The 10,263-nt window shown below is 46.4% G+C and overlaps 1 long non-coding RNA gene across 2 annotated transcripts; it reads right to left on the bottom strand.

Annotated features, from left to right (window-relative positions):
• Positions 1-3,433: 3,433 nt before the first annotated feature.
• On the bottom strand, positions 3,434-9,041 carry LOC140418631 (uncharacterized). Of its 2 annotated transcripts, XR_011945183.1 has the most exons (3): positions 8,845-9,041; positions 6,784-6,954; positions 3,434-6,246 (listed from the first exon to the last, which is right to left on the bottom strand). It is a non-coding gene; the product is annotated as an uncharacterized lncRNA (long non-coding RNA). The 2 variants fall into 2 exon arrangements; XR_011945182.1 differs by lacking the exon at positions 6,784-6,954.
• Positions 9,042-10,263: the final 1,222 nt, after the last annotated feature.

The following is a 10,263-nucleotide window of genomic DNA, read 5'->3' as shown; positions in this document are numbered from 1 at the left end:
GAGGTTAGATTCAGAAAAAATCTCCTTATAGACTGACCCCATCAAACACTCCCAGCATAGGTACAACACAAGAGTTAGATACAGAGTAAAGCTGCCTCTCCACTGACCCCCATCAACCACTCCCAGGACAGGTACAACACGGGGTTAGATACGGAGTGAAGCTCCAGTTCCCCTCTATCCTCAAACACTGGCAGGTGCAGATACACAGGCAGGTTAGCAAAACCAAGGGGCTGGTTTAGCACGCTGGTCTAAATCGCTGGCTTTTAAAGCAGACCAAGGCGGGCCAGCAGCAAGGCTCAATTACCGTACCAGCCTCCCCGAACAGGCGCCGGAATGTGGCGACTAGGGGCTTTTCACAGTAACTTCATTGAAGCCTACTCGTGACAATAAGCGATTTTCATTTTCATTTCATTTTCAAAACCATTCCTGGATGCCAAGTATAGGAGAGACAGTATGGAAGGTATGGCGAGCTGGGACTGTTAAAATTTGGTTTTGGGATCACAGATTACCCACAAAGTGGAGTGGGGGAATGGGGTTAGATCAAGCTTAAAGCACATCCAGGTAGGTAAATCCCTGGAAACTGATGAAATGTATCCCAGGACGTTGTGGAAGGCTGGGGGGGGGGGGGGGGGGGGGGGGGGGGGGGGGGGAATTGCGGGTCGCCGAGCAGAGATATATGAATCGTCGACAGCCACAGGTGAGGTGCCTGAAGATTGGAGGGTAGCAAATGTTGTGCCTTTGTTTAAGAAAGGCCAGAGGGAAAAGCCTGGGAACTACAGACTGGTGAGCCTCACGTCTGTGGTGGGTAAGTTGTTGGAAGGTATTCTGAGAGACAGGATCTACCGGCATTTAGAGAGGCAAGGACTGATTAGGGACAGCCAGCATGGCTTTGTGAGTGGAAAATCATGCCTCACAAATTTGGTTGAGTTTTTTAAAGGGGTATCCAACAAGGTAGATGAGAGCAGTGCAGTTGACCTAGTCTACATGGACCTGAGCAAGGCCTTTGACAAGGTACTGCATGGTAGGTTGTTGCACAAGGTTAAATCTCACGGGATCCAGGATGAGGTAGTCAATTGGATACAAAATTGGCTTGGCGACAGAAGCCAAAGGGTAGTTGTAGAAGGTTGTTTTTCCAACTGGAGGCCTGTGACCAGCGATGTGCCTCAGGGATCAGTGCTGGGTCCAATGTTATTTGTTATTGAAATTAATGATTTGGAGGAGAATGTAGGAGGCATGGTTAGTAAGTTTGCAAATGACACCAAGATTCAGTGAAGAATGTTATTTAGGATTGCATCAGAACTTGATCAATTGGACCAGTGGGCCGATCAATGGCAGATGGGAATTAAATTTAGATAAATGTGAGGTGATACATTTTGGTTGATCGAATCGGGGCAGGACCTACTCAGTTAATGGGAGGGAGTTGGGGAGAGTGAAAGAACAAAGAGATCTAGGAGTACAGGTTCATAGCTCCTTGAAAGTGGAGTCAGACGTGGACAGGGTGATGAAGAAGGCATTCGGCATACTTGGTTTCATTGGTGAGAACATTGAATACAGGAGTTGGGACGTCTGGCTGAACTTGTACAAGACATTGGTATGGCCACACTTAGAGCACTGTGCACATTTCTGGTCCTATTATAGAAAGGATATTATTAAACTAGAAAGAGCGCGGAAAAGATTTACTCGGATGCGACCAGGACTTGATGGTTTGAGTTAGGAGAGGCTGGATAGACTAGGAATTTTTTCCCTGGAGAATAGAAGGCTTAAGGGTGATCTTACAGAGGTCTGCAAAATAATGAGGGGCATAGATAAGGTAGATAGTCAACATCTTTTCCCAAAGGTAGAGGCGTCTAGAACTAGAGGGCATAGGTTTAAGATGAGAGGGGAGAGATATAAAAGAGTACAGAGGGGAATTTTTTTCACACAGAGGCTTGCGAGTATCAGACAGTTCTATGGGAAAGCTGGGTATAGAGGGTTATGGGCCAAATGCGGGCAATTTGGACGAGCTCAGTGGTAAAAACTGGGCGGCATGGACAAGTTGGGCCGAAGGGCCAGTTTTCATGCTGTAAACCTCTCTGACTCTATACAACTGCAGCAAAACATCCCTACATTTATATTAGATTTTCTTTGCAATAAACAATATTCCACTGACCTTCCTAATCACTTGCTGTACCTGCAGACTAACTTGGGATCGGGCACCGGGATCCCTCTGTACCTCAGAGTTCTGCAATCTCCCTCCATTTAAATAATAGTTTTATTTAACACTTCCTGACAAGGTGGACAATTCACATTTTCCAAAGTTATGCTCCATTTGTCATTTGCCCACTCACTTAACCTATTTGTAGTCCTTTGCAGACTCCTTAAATCCACTTCACAAATTACTTTCCTACCCGTCTTTAAGCATCAGAAAATTTAGCCGCCATTCAATCCCGTCATCCAACACATTCATACAGATTGTAAATGGGTGAGAGCCCAGCACTGATCCTGGTGACATTCCGCTTGTCACATCTTACCAAACCAGAAATGACCCATTTATACCTACTGGCTGCTTCCTGTTCGCTAACCAATCCTCTATCCATGCTGATATGTTGCCCCCACACCATGAGCTCATATTTTGTGTAATAATCTTTGATGTGGCTCCTTGGGAAATACCTTCTGCAAATCCAGACAAAGCACATCTACAGGTTCTCCTTTATTGACATCCCTTGTTACTTCCTCAGAGAACCTTGATAAATTAGTCACGATTGATTCCCTGAACCCATTTTCAAACAGTGTCAAAAGAAAATTCAAATCCCCTCTACCCCTCCGGCTCCTTTGCCAATTACCTTAGAGGGACTCATTTTCTGTTAACCTCTCACCCACTTTCCTGAAAGTGAGCAGATTTAATCAGGAAATGTCCAACAAATTCAAATATTTTCCTGTTAAAAGATTATTGACGAAACAGAACATGGTTAAAAAAAACTAACAGAAAATTACTTGAGGATCAAAGATAACCAGAGTAACAGGATGTTCACAATGTTCTGGACCCAAATGGTTTCCCTTCGGCTCCTCTGTACCCTGTTCCCATGACTCCCCGCTTTGGACAAGGGGGCACTGAACCCTGGGGGTAACACCACCATCAGCACCGGTCACCCTTGCCCCTGAACCCCGATTGGTTGGTGGTGCAGTTCCCACCCGGTCCTCCAGCACCTTCCTGTCTCTATTAGCGACGCCCATGGCAGTTTCCCAATGTGGCACAGGTCCCATTATTCTCAGCTAAATTCAGCCCTCAGCTCCATCAACTGGCTGTCAGTGACATGAGCAATAGAGACAGAAAGGTGCCAGAGGGTCAAATAGGAAGACATAACTTGTGGATCTGGACCCCCATAAAGTTCAGCAACTTCTTATAAAAAATTCAAATCCCCAGTCAACAAATTAAAGGATCACACGACGGGACTTCAAGTTTTATGACTTTTAATACAACAAACAAACAAACTAGAAGCTACTTTAACTTGGAAACCTACACATGAACTATAAAATAGAACTTTCCCCTTTTACATAACCGACAATCACACTCCACGATTATAGTTACTCTGTCCTGGAAGTCAAAATTTAATTGTCTCAGAACCTGTCCAAAGTGATAATTCATTCCCGAGGATTTACTTCAGTTCTTCAACCAAGACACTGAGAAACAAAGGGAGAATAGAATAGAATGTGAATTGGCAAAATACATAAAGATTGACTGTTAAAGCTTCTGTGGCTACGTAAAAAGGAAACGTTTGGCTCAAACAAAGGTTTGTCTGTTCCAGATAGAGTCAGGAGAATTTAGAATGAGGAATAGAGATCTCTACAGCCACCTCGTTCAACACTCTGGGGTGTGGATCATCAGCTTTTGGAGTTTTATTCACTTTCAACCCCATTCATTTCTCCAGTACGACTTCTTTACCAATACTAATCTCCACCAGTCCCTTGGTTCTCTGGTGTTTTGGGGACAATTTCTGTATCTTCCTCTGTGAAGACAGACACACATTGTTTAGTTTCTCTGCATTTCCTCATTCCCCATTCTAAACTCTCCTGTCTCTGCCTGGAATGGACCCACATTGGTCTTTGCTAATCTTTTCCTTTTCACATTCCTGCAGAAGCTTTTCCAGTCAGTTTTTATGTTTCTCGCCAGTTTGCTCTCATCAGTTTCTTGGTCCTCCTTTGCTGAATTCTAATGGATCTCATGGAATCTTTAACTTTTCTTGTTAGTCACGGTTGCATCACTTTTCCTGTTGGATTTTTGTTTCTGAAAGGAATCTATATTTGTTGTGTATATGTGAAATAAAAGTTGCAAAAGTCCCAGAGGACCATAGGCTGCTCTCCCTTTGACAGAGAGAGAGCTGACTGGTGGTGATTTAACCTGAGGGTCAGCACACCTCAGGCAAGGGGCCTGGTTGAGAAGGCGGGGCCTTCATGAATAAACTCAGCCAGTACGGGAGTTGAATCCTCACTGTTGGCCTTGCTCTGCGTCACGAACCAGCCGTCCAGCCAACTGAGCTAACCGACCCCTGATAAATACGTAATAATTCCTTAAATATTAGGTATTCCCTGTACCAATCAGTTTCCTAGTCCACCTCAGGCAACTTGACGCTGATAGCCTGATAGTTTCCTTCTGTCAGGGACACCCAGATAACTTAAACAAAGTAACCATGTAACCACCAGGGCCCATCTCCATGGCAACGTGGCATGCTTTGGGGGGTTTGAAACAGAAATGGAAACTAAATATCTTCAAACTTCCAAACATCCTTTTACTCTGTGATCCTTGTGCAATTTTGAAGCCAGGTTTTAGCAACCAGGCTCAAAGAGAATCAGCCCACTGGAGGCAAGGTGGTGAGACCGGCCAGTCCAGCATAAAGAAACCCTCCGACCATCCCACTGACCACCTGTCAGAATTAACAAAATGCAGTCCTGGGTGTAGAGCAGAAACAATAACAGCAGAATCCAAGCCCTGTAATCGATTATGAAATTGTTGGTGTCACAGCAAGTCCAATGAAACATGCAATCACATCTCACATTGAGAAGTGGATGGCCTCTCCCCAGTGTGAACTCGCTGGTGTCTCCGCAGGTTGGATAATAGAGTAAATCCTTTCCCACACTGAGAGAAGGTGAATGGCCTCTCCCCAGTGTGAACTCGCTGGTGTGTCTGCAGGTGAGATAACTGAGTGAATCCCTTCCCACACTGAGAGCAGGTGAATGGCCTCTCCCCAGTGTGAACTCGCTGGTGTGTCTGCAGGTGAGATAACCGAGTGAATCCCTTCCCACACTGAGAGCAGGTGAATGGCTTCTCCCCAGTGTGAACTCGCTGGTGTGTCTGCAGGGTGGATAAATGTGCAAATCCTTTCCCACACTGAGAGCAGATGAATGGCCTCTCCCCAGTGTGAACTCGCTGGTGTGTCTGCAGGTGAGATAACTGAGTGAATCCCTTCCTACACTGAGAGCAGGTGAATGGCCTCTCCCCAGTGTGAACTCGCTGGTGTGTCTGCAGGTGAGATAACTGAGTGAATCCCTTCCCACACTGAGAGCAGGTGAATGGCCTCTCCCCAGTGTGAATTTGCTGATGTCTCTGCAGGGTGGATGAATCATTGAATCCCTTCCCACACTGAGAGCAGGTGAATGGCTTCTCCCCAGTGTGACGTTGCTGGTGTGTCTGCAGGGTGGATAATTGAATGAATCCCTTCCCACACTTGGAGCAGGTGAATGGCCTCTCCCCAGTGTGACTGCGCCGATGAAGCTCCAGCAGAGATGGGGCTCTGAATCCCTTCCCACAGTCCCCACATTTCCACGGTTTCTCCATGTTTTGGGTCTCCTGACATCTCTCCAGGCAGGACAATCAGTTGAAGCCTCGTCCACAACACGAGTACGGTCCCTCCCCGCTCTGAATATTGTGATGTTTTTCAGATTGTGTCACTGGTTAAAGCTCTTTCCTCAGTCAGTTCACTGGAACACCCCCACTCGGGTGTGTGTTGTGTGGGTCTCGGTGCTTTTCCAGTCACACTGATGTTTCCACCGTCAGTTCACTGGAACACTCTCACCCGGGTGTGTGTTGTGTGGGTCTCGGTGCTTTTCCAGTCACACTGATGGTTGAAATATTTAGCTGACTGTTCGGGGAAACATTTCTCCTTCTAGATTCAAAGCCCGATGATATCCAGGTTCTAAGGAAAGAAGTGACTGTCAGATCAAGACGTAACGTTTGAGATTTCTGTCTGTAATTCCTCCTCGTCTAATATCCTGTAAAAACAATTTACAAAATTCATCACTGTCAGTACAGGATAGAAACTCAGAACAGACAATTCTAGTTTCTATGTCACTTTTTTTCCTCTCTCTTATTCCCCGAAAGCTGTAAATGTCCATACCACACATTCCCTCCATTCTCACTCTGCTGTATCTCATATTGACCCTCCTAATTCTCCTGAAGGCGCTGATTCAGGTTGATTGACAAATCCAAGCGCACAGCTTCCTGTCCAGATCATAACAAATATGAGCTGCAGTCGGCCATTCGGCCCATCGAGCCTGATCCATTCAATGGGATCGTGTCCCTGGAAGATTTCAGGGTTCGGATTGGTAGGATTATGCTGGAAAAAGTGAAGAAATGCATTGATAAAACAGCACAGGTGGATTCAGTGGGAATGGAGCCGCCTTTTCAACATGGCGGCCTGACCCTCAGGAGGTCTCTCGACCGCTAGGAGGTCTCTCGACCCCACGCTCTCTGGGGCTCTCTGGGAGGCAGCAAAAATGATGACTGTCAACATTATCCGTGTTACTGACCAGAGGCGGAGTATGCTGACTCAATATCTGTGACCTCATGAGGCCCAGCTCCAAAACGCCATGAAGAGGCTCGATGGTCCGGAGGAGAGAATCCTGAACATTCAGCAAGATGCTTCCGTCGAATTCAATCCTTTGAAAACCAGTCAAGTGGCTGGCGGAGGTCCTGGAGAACTGAGGTTCGGAGAAAGAACATCCGAGTCATTGGCCTGTCAGATGGTCATCATAGAATTTACAGTGCAGGAGGCCACTCGGCCCATCGAGTCTGCGCCTTGGAAACAGCACCCCACCCAAGCCCATACCTCCACCCCATCCCCGTAACCCCACCTAACCTTTTATTTGGGCACGAAGGGCAATTTATCGTGGCCAATCCACCGAACCTGCACATCTTTGGACTGTGCGAGGAAACTTGAGCACCCGGCGGAAACCCATGCAGACACGGGGAGAATGTGCAGACTCCGCACAGATAGTGACCCAAGCTGGGAATCGAACCTGGGACCCTGGATCTACCACTGTGCTGCCCATAAATTATGATATTTTCTGTCCATTTAGTGTGGAGAGTAAGACTCCCGTTAGGTTCTTAGAGGATCGACTGCCACGTTTTCTCGAGCTGGATGTGAAGCCTGGGCATTCCAAATTAGAAAGGGAGCATCGGTCTTTGAGGCCGAGGGATAGTTTTCATCCCAGGCCTGTAATCATTCGCTTCCACAACTTGAGAGAATGTCCTGGAGAGGGAACGATGAGGTGGAACCTGGCTGCAGGAAGGAGTGAGGATTTACTTCTTCCAGGAATTTCGGCAGCAACACAAAGGAAGCGTCGAGGCCTCGATGAGGTTCAAAGGCAACGCAAGGCTGTGCGGCGTGAATTACGTTGTGCGTTATCCTGAGACCCGAAAAATGGTATCCAACAACTCCGTCAAGTCTTTCAATAATCCAACTATTACCTTGGCCTTCATGAAATCCATGAAGGGCAAGGATCTGAAGGGATGGTTTGCAGCTCGAACTAACTCAGGTGCTAATCAGGACTCTTCGCCCTATCATGGTATCGTTGTCTGAATTTCAGAATCACAGAAATACACACAGGGACAGGAGTAGGCCATTCATCCCCTCGCATCTGTCCTGCCATTTAGTGAGATCATGGCTGATCTGTGACCTAACTCCATATCCCTGAATATCTTTGCTTAACAAAACTCTACCTCCGATTTAAACTTAACAACTGATCCAGCTTCACCTGCTGTGTGTGGGAGAGAGTTCCAAACCTCTCCCACCCTGTGTGTGAAGATGTTCTTCCGAACATCTCTCCAGAACGGTCTAGCCCTAATTTTTAGACAATGATCCCTAATTTTAGAATCTCCAACCAGTGGAAATAGTTGATCTTTATCTACCCTGTCTTTCCCTGTTAATATCTTAAATACATCAATTAGATCACACCTTAAATGTCTAAATTCCAGCAAAAACAGGCCTAATTTGTGGTTAAAACTTTGGGTCTGAGTCTCTGCAATCTCTCACTCGCCTCCAACAGCATCCTGGGACACAATTCATCCAGAGCTAGTAATCTAATAAACTTACTGGGCGGCACGGTAGCATAGTGGTTAGCACTGCTGCTTCACAGCACCAGGGATCCAGGTTCGATTCCGAGCTTGGTTCTCTGTCTGTGTGGAGTCTGCTCATTCTCCCTGTGTCTGCGTGTGTTTCCTCTGGGTGCTCCGGTTTCCTCCCACAAGTCCCGAACGATGAGCTTAGTAGGTGAATTGGACATTCTGAATTCTCCCTCTGTGTGCCCGAACAGGCGCCGGAGTGTGGCGACTGGGGGATTTTCACAGTAACTTCATTGCAGTGTTAATGTAAGCCTACTTGTGACAATAATAAAGATTATTATGAATGGGTCGAAGGGCCTCTTTCCGTGCTGTAAAGAGAGGGACTTTATAGAGAAACTGCCAAAGCCTCAACACTCACCAGCTCTGAGGACACACCTTCGCTCCCTTTCCAATCTGAAAGCAGCCTGAGCTGGATTTACATTCCCCTTAATTGATCATTGCTGGGTGATAATCCTGTACTTCCTCACCTCACACCACTGTGACAGCACCTTCACTACACAGACTGCAGCAACTGACCGAACATCACCTTCCCAGTTATTCCTGAAGGCACCGCCTTCCCAACCTGGCCCCTTGCCTGAGGTGTGGCGATCCTCAGGTCACATCACCGCCGGTCAGCTCTCTCCCGGGACCAGGCCCTGGTTCACAGCCGCCATCTTGGGGAAGCAGAGCGCATGCGCTAGCGTCTTGTCGATGCAACAGTTAGTAGGCGGGGCCTGAAGGTTTCTGTTCTCCAGCCGGGTCCTAGCGCCCGCACAGTTGGTCTTTGGTAAACAGGTTCCAAAAAATTTCACCCACTCCCAAACTGAAGTTGATGTTTGTGGCCTGGAGGTGTCTGTGGATCACGTAGACATTCAGTGTGAGAGGCTGCAGCCTCTGTATAGTTACCTGAAGGCGGTTATACAGCGTTTGATTACATTTCATGATCCTTTCCAGTTCATTATTGGGATGTTTGTGTGATATTTTCTTACCCTCAGAGTGATCTTTCTTTATTTAAAATACATTTAAGCAGCAGGCTGACTGGTGATTTTTAAACCGAAGATGGTTATTTATTGTCACACAATTTCCCTGGATGTTTGAACATCTCAGTCTGTCTTATTTACACTCACTGACACATAAACAGAAATTAGATACAGATCAAGTTGAAGCTGTAATGATGAAAATGGAATGTAGACTGCAGTCTTTATATTGCTGCAGGTCTGTTGTCTTCTTATTGAGCTAATCCTTTAGTTGGAGTGAAGCGTTTTTAGAAACAAATAATTCTCATGAGTCTCTGAAGCTTCTTGTAGATGAATAGCTCGGAGGTTGGTTCTCAGGTGGACTTGGAAGCTGGAATAAGTACAGTACTGTGGCTGCACTGGAAATCATTCAGCTCTGCTGGTTCAGCTGGTTCCTGGTGCGTCAGGTGCTTCTCACACACACATTTGCTTTGTTCAGGGTTTATTATACTGCATCCCTGACAATTAACTGCAGGGTTAAAACTCTGAGACCCAGAACACCCGATACAATAGCAGTTTACGATGCTCACTCACGCTTATCTCTGTCCAAATTCGAGCTCATTCTCCGGTGTTCAATATGGCTCTTGGAGACCGACAGTCCAGAGATTTCATGCTCCTCAAATGCTGGTTCATCCTGACACAACGAGACATTTAAACTTCGCAGGTGGCTGCAAAGTTTCCTTATTCGGGACCGTGTTTAATTAAATATTGGTCACAGAATCGAATATTACCCACAGTTTAATGTCCATAATAACCTGTTAAGTTGCAGCCATCATGACAAAGTTTGTGGATCTTACAGTCTATAATATCTAGTATCCTTGTGCTGAGCGTGACATCCTGAATCTACTCTTGAGTCTTATTAAAACAGTGCATTGTAGCTGGGTGGTGTGG

The sequence above is a fragment of the Scyliorhinus torazame genome, chromosome 5 (genome assembly GCF_047496885.1).
Source record: "Scyliorhinus torazame isolate Kashiwa2021f chromosome 5, sScyTor2.1, whole genome shotgun sequence".
NCBI lineage: Eukaryota > Metazoa > Chordata > Chondrichthyes > Carcharhiniformes > Scyliorhinidae > Scyliorhinus > Scyliorhinus torazame.
This window is presented reverse-complemented; position numbering and strand designations above follow the sequence as displayed.